This window comes from Octopus bimaculoides, chromosome 4 (assembly GCF_001194135.2).
Source record: "Octopus bimaculoides isolate UCB-OBI-ISO-001 chromosome 4, ASM119413v2, whole genome shotgun sequence".
Classification (NCBI taxonomy): Eukaryota; Metazoa; Mollusca; class Cephalopoda; order Octopoda; family Octopodidae; genus Octopus; species Octopus bimaculoides.
Window position 1 is genome coordinate 140492312 of NC_068984.1, and position 6094 is coordinate 140498405.

A 6094-nucleotide genomic window follows, 5' to 3' on the forward strand; every position below is an offset into this window, starting at 1 on the left:
TATATATACATATATATGTACATACATATGTACATACATACATTCGTACTATACATACATAACATATATATAAATATGTGTGTGTGTGTGTGTATATAAAATGTTTATCCTTTCTGTCTCTGAAGATGACCAGATTAGATTAACTCTGTGTATCCTGAATAAATTATTAGGTCAATATTGGCATAAAATCTACAATTACAGTGGGTTCATGTAATAGCAGAATCGTGATTCAGTGAGGCTCTTGTTTTCCATTCCTTGCTCTTTACCTGTCTTGCAAATTACTTTGTGGCCTTATTAGTATTAGTGGCATAAGAAAAGTACCCACTATGCACTGCAAAGTGGTTGGCATTGGGAAGGACATCCAGCTGTAGAAACCATGCTCAGACTATCACTAAAGCTCAATGTAGGCCTGCAGCTCATTGTCTCTGGACCATGTCATCATCATCATCGTTTAACGTCAGTAGGGTTAAAATGAATTTGTTTGAAATTTTAAGGCGTTGCCATTATTTTGTCCAACCCCTGTATATATATATATATATATATATATATATATATCATCATCATCATCGTTTAACGTCCGCTTTCCATGCTAGCATGGGTTGGACGATTTGACTGAGGACTGGTGAAACCGGATGGCAACACCAGGCTCCAATCTAATTTGGCAGAGTTTCTACAGCTGGATGCCCTTCCTAATGCCAACCACTCAGAGAGTGTATATATATATATATATATATATATATATATATATAGTACAAATGGAACAAGGGGAATAAGAGACAGAGCAGTTGGACAACTGGAGAGGTTTCAACAGGCAGACAAAAATTCAAAAGATTGTGGTTAAAATGTAAATATAAACAAAGAATACACAAAATGTTATGCAGAGCGAATTGCACACTGAAAGAAAGCAAAAGAACCAGGCTGACATTTTGGGTGAACCCTTTATCAAATTGGAGCAAGAAAGAAATAAGCAAGAAAAAAGAAACAAAAGTATGTGTATAACAGATTTGTGTGTGTGTGTGTGTGTGTGTGTGTGTATGCTTCTTTCAGTTTCCGACTACCAAATCCACTCACAAGGCTTTGGTCAGCCCGAGGTTATAGTAGAAGACACTTGCCCAAGGTGCCACGCAGTGGGACTGAACCCAGAACCATGTGGTTCGTAAGCAAGCTACTTACCACACAGCCACTCCTGCACCTATAATACACACACACACACACACACATGCATGTAAATATATACATACATCCACTTCCCATGCGTGCAGGAGTCTGACAGAATTTGCTGAAGTAGATTATCTACAACCAGATGCTCTTCCTGTAGCAAATCCTCAGCTGTTTCCAAGTCAGGTAATACTTCGCCATGACCAGATAGGTTTCCATGAAACCATGAGAATGAAGGACACCACTTGTGTAAATCTATCATGTGAATCTAAGGAGACAGTAACATACACACACATGTATATATATTTATATATGACAAGCTTCTTCCAGTTTCTGTCTACCAAATCCACTTATAAGACTTTGGTCAGCTCAGGGTTATAGCAGAAGACACTGGCCGAAGGTGACACACAGTGGGGCTGAATCTAAAACCATGTGACTGAGAAGCAAATTTTCTGCCCCCACAAAAATTTTGTAAGAAAAAACATGTAAACTTCCAGAATTGATATCATGAATGATTAATTTATTTCAATTTATTTTCCCTTCTCTCACAGCAAGGCTAAATCATATTTCAAACGCTGACCCCAGTAGACACTTACTTCAAAGCCTTTTCTTGCTGTGAAGACACAAGGCTAGGCACATTATAAAAACCTGCCGAGCCAAGTGTCTTCACAGCAAGAAACTATTACTAGCTTGTATCTTTACACTGTATACATTAAATGATATTTATCTTTCACTGGATGAAGGACTTTTTTGTTGATCTTACCTTAACAGAACACTAAACTATACACAGACAATTGTGTGAGTGAATGTATACATTTATACTGAGGCTCTGAAGTTGACTTTGGGGGTATTTAAATTCAGAACCTAAAAATCTAAAACAAATATCACAATGCACTTTGCCTGATACTCTGCAAAACCATGACCCCATTTAACATCTGTTTTCCATGTTGGCATGGGTTGGATGGTTTGACCAGAGCTGGCAAGCCACACAGCTGCACCAGTCTCCAGCTTGATTTGGCATGGTTTCTATGGCTGGATGCTCTTCCAGATGCCAACCACTTTACAGAGTGTGCTGGGTGCTTTTACTTGTCACAGCACAAGCACACTTTCATGAATGCTTTTTATGTGGCACCAGCACATAAAAATTGCAGGAAAATCCTCCACATCAGAAGATGGGCATATATCACTGTTGTTTTAACATCCACTTTTCCATGCTAGCATAGGTTGCATGGAATTTATCGAGGCAGATTTTCTACAACCAGATGCCCTTGCTGGCACCAGCCCTCATCTGTTTCCAAGCAAAAGTGATATTTTCCCCTTGGCCAGACATATCCATCCTCTCAGGATATTGGAAACGAACGACATAACTTGTATGATACGGATAGTCATTTAAAACTCTCACAGAATGTCAAGACAAGGAGATGCAAGCATCTCACACATATACATGCATATTGCTCACATGGCTTTGGTCGGCACAGAACTTTCATAAGAAACACTTGCCCAAGGTGTCACACACTGGGACTGAACTTAAAACCATGTGGTTGGGAAGCAAACTTCTTAACCATATAACCATGTTTGCATTTTTAAATTTTGGGTGATGGGGGTCTGTTAATCAAATCCCTCTGCCCCAGTACTTGCCTGGTACCATATTTTATAAATCCAAGTGTCATGGAATATGACGCTGACCTTAGGAAGATTTGATCTCAAAATGTAAAAAGCTGAAAGATATTTTGCAAGACACTTTAACTGACGTTTTCATTATTCTGCTAATAATGTTTCTTATCTAACCACAAGTCCAGCAATTTTCAGGGACAGGGTGTTTGTCTATTATAGTGCTCTGCAACAGGTATGCTGTGGCACACTGGTGTGTCACAAGATGATGCTATGTGTGCCACAGTATGAACTGAAGAAAATTTTTCTCCCTATACTTTTAGTTTATATTGTTAGTTCAAGTGTGCCACCAAATTTTAAAAAGAATGTAAGTATAAAAGTTGCAGAGGGCTGGCAAACCAGGAGGATGCATCAAGCTCCAATCCAATCTGGAAATGTTTCTACAGCTGGATGCCCCTCCTAACGTCAACCACTCCGAGAGTGTAGTGGTTGCTTTTTATGTGGTACTGGCATCAGCCACGCTTGAAGGTTGCATTTCATGTGCCACCGGCATGGGAGCCAGTCAGGCGGCACTGGCAACGACCACATTTGAATGGTACTTTTTACGTGCCCTGGCTTTACTTGGAACTGCACACATACTGCATAAAGTGTTGTCTGTCTGAGGCCTTTGTGACTTGACAGCCAGCACAAACCCCTACCACACACACACACACAGTATCTTCAATCTACAACACCACAATATTGTATACTATGTAACATCATCAATAATAATAATCCTTTCTACTATATAAGCACAAGGCCTGAAATTTTGGGGGAGGGACTACTTAATTACATTGACCCCAGTGCTCAACTGGTACTCATTTTATCAACCCCAAAAGAATGAAAAGCCAAGTCAACCTTGTTGGAATTTGAACTCAAAACATTGATGGATGAAATGCTGCTAAGCATTTTGCCAGGTGTACTAAGTATTTTACCAGCTTGCTACTTTTATAGAAAATATAGACACAAGGTTTGAAATTTTGGGTGGATGGGACTAGATGATGACACTGACCCCAGTGCTCAGCTGGTACATACTGACCCAGAAAGGATGAAAGTAAAGTCAACCTCAGCAGGATTTGAACTCGGAACATAAAAAGCCACAAGAAATGCCTGTATACATAGATACATGTCCTCTAATAATATCCTCTATGCAGTACCCAGTTTTAGCTATCTTTATTCAGTTTCTTAAAGAATATGCCCAGTTTGCTTTTGCTCATGTTGTACAACCAGACATGAACCCAAATATATAAAGAAATATTATGGTAAACAAATCTAATTCTATTAGGTCAAGCTACTATGCAGAGGCCTCCCTTGTTGGATCACACACACACACACACATATACATACAACATATATCCTTAAATAAAGCAAGACACATAGGTGCATTATGAAAAGCCTTTGGCTGGTGATTTTAGAGGGTATAGCCATCATGCCTTTTTCTTTGGCCCAGAGTGTTTGTGTATATACACACACATAATAGGGTATGATTTGAGTGGTATTTGGCTACTATTACAGTATGTTGCAGGAGCAAACACAAACCAAACTTTTAAGTCATTGCTACTGTCATGTGTGTTGCAAATATTAAGAAGGGATTCGATTGGTTAAACAATTTCAGTACATAGTCCATTTAATGAGCAGTGTAAATTTAACAAAGTCCAATTAAATTTTTCCTTTCGTAAATTCTTTTTCTCTTCTTCAATTATGTTACCTTGTTGAATCCATTTCAGCTTTTGTGTATTCACATTTCTCTATTCCAATGAAGGTAACCATCTGTCTCCCCTGCAGTAAAACAATAGTTCCTATCCCTCTATCATACTTTAACCACACATCACCTTTCATAAAGCCATCACCCTTAGTTGAGGGGGTTTTGTATCACGAGTTACTTGGCAATCTCAATGGTACAGTGAAATGGTTGGCATTAGGAAGGCCATCCAGTTGTAGAAACCATGCCAAAGCAGACATCAGAATTTGCTGTAATCATGCCAACATGCAATCATATAAAAAGTGAGCATTAAAACAACGATGTGAGTGTATGTATATATAATCATTATATATATGTATATATACCATACATATGCATTATGTGTATATATAATCGGGTAGCAAAAGTCAACCCTGCAATATTAAGAGAGAACATGTGCGTGATTAGTAACATGTGATTAACGTGAGGTGAAAAATAGCCTTCGTAAATACATGGATTTCTATAATTCAGCTGTGGACATGTCTGTGTGAATATATTTCCTTTTGTTGTAGCATTTGACGACGAATTTAACTTCCCTATATGGTTTTTGGGGAGGAACTTACGTTTTTTTAAAAATTTTTATACGTGTGGGTTAAGTCGATTTTATTAATTCGATATCTTTATTATTATAATTAATATTGCTAACTGGCATTTTCGAGGACCATTTCTTCTAGTGTTGCTTTTGTTGTTGACATCGACACATGCTTTCAATGGCAAAAAGGAAAGGATGGGTTTTTTTTCCAGTTTTATTTATTTAGTACACCTACTTTCATACAAACGGATATTACAATACTGAAAAACAAATTTTCCAATATATATATATATTTTCAAGTGTTTACTCCCGCCTCTCATTTGCGTACCGTTTCCTTTTCCCTATGAGGTACAGGAGACTTCTAAGAAACAGCTATTCCAAAAATCCGCCTACACACACACAAAGATCATGTATCGGTATGTTTTCCTGGAAATTTATATACCTAAACATACACACACAAACGCAATGCATTCTGTAAAAATAGACAACTAAATTTATACACAGATAGCGAACAGGTCAACACAAACGTCTGAATTGTTGTTTCGGTAAATACCAATGCATGTAGACATAGCAGATCAGATCGAGAAGTTAAAATGCTTTTTTCAAGATACTTTGGTGGACATTGGAATTAGACACTGAGGGAAAATGGCTGTAACTTTTTTATTTTTTAATTTTGGCGATTTTCGTTTTCGATAATGTGTTCTATGTCACGGTCATGCGATTCCTCCCCAAAAAAAAATTTGGACCCCCTCTCCCCCTAACCCTAACCCTTGGACCCCCTCTCTCCCTAACCCTAACCAGATTTGGCTGTTATTTCTAGCATGTAAATAGCCTGCTTGGTGGGGGCGGGGAATTGAAATTTTTCAAACAATTTTTTTTCAGAATCAGAATTGCTTTCGAATTTTGTTACAGGCTTTCTATTTTTTTTTTATTTTGTATTGTTCGTTTTCGAATATATGTTCTCTGGTAAAAAGCGTGACATGTAGAATACAATGTCAAAAATGAAAATCGCC

At 37.9% G+C, this 6094-nt stretch overlaps 1 protein-coding gene across 1 annotated transcript in view; it reads right to left on the reverse strand.

The window, feature by feature from the left end:
• LOC106881375 (YTH domain-containing family protein 2) overlaps nucleotides 1–6094 on the reverse strand; it is an 81867-nt gene that overhangs the window by 73365 nt on the left and 2408 nt on the right. The gene's annotated exons all lie outside the window — the stretch shown is intronic.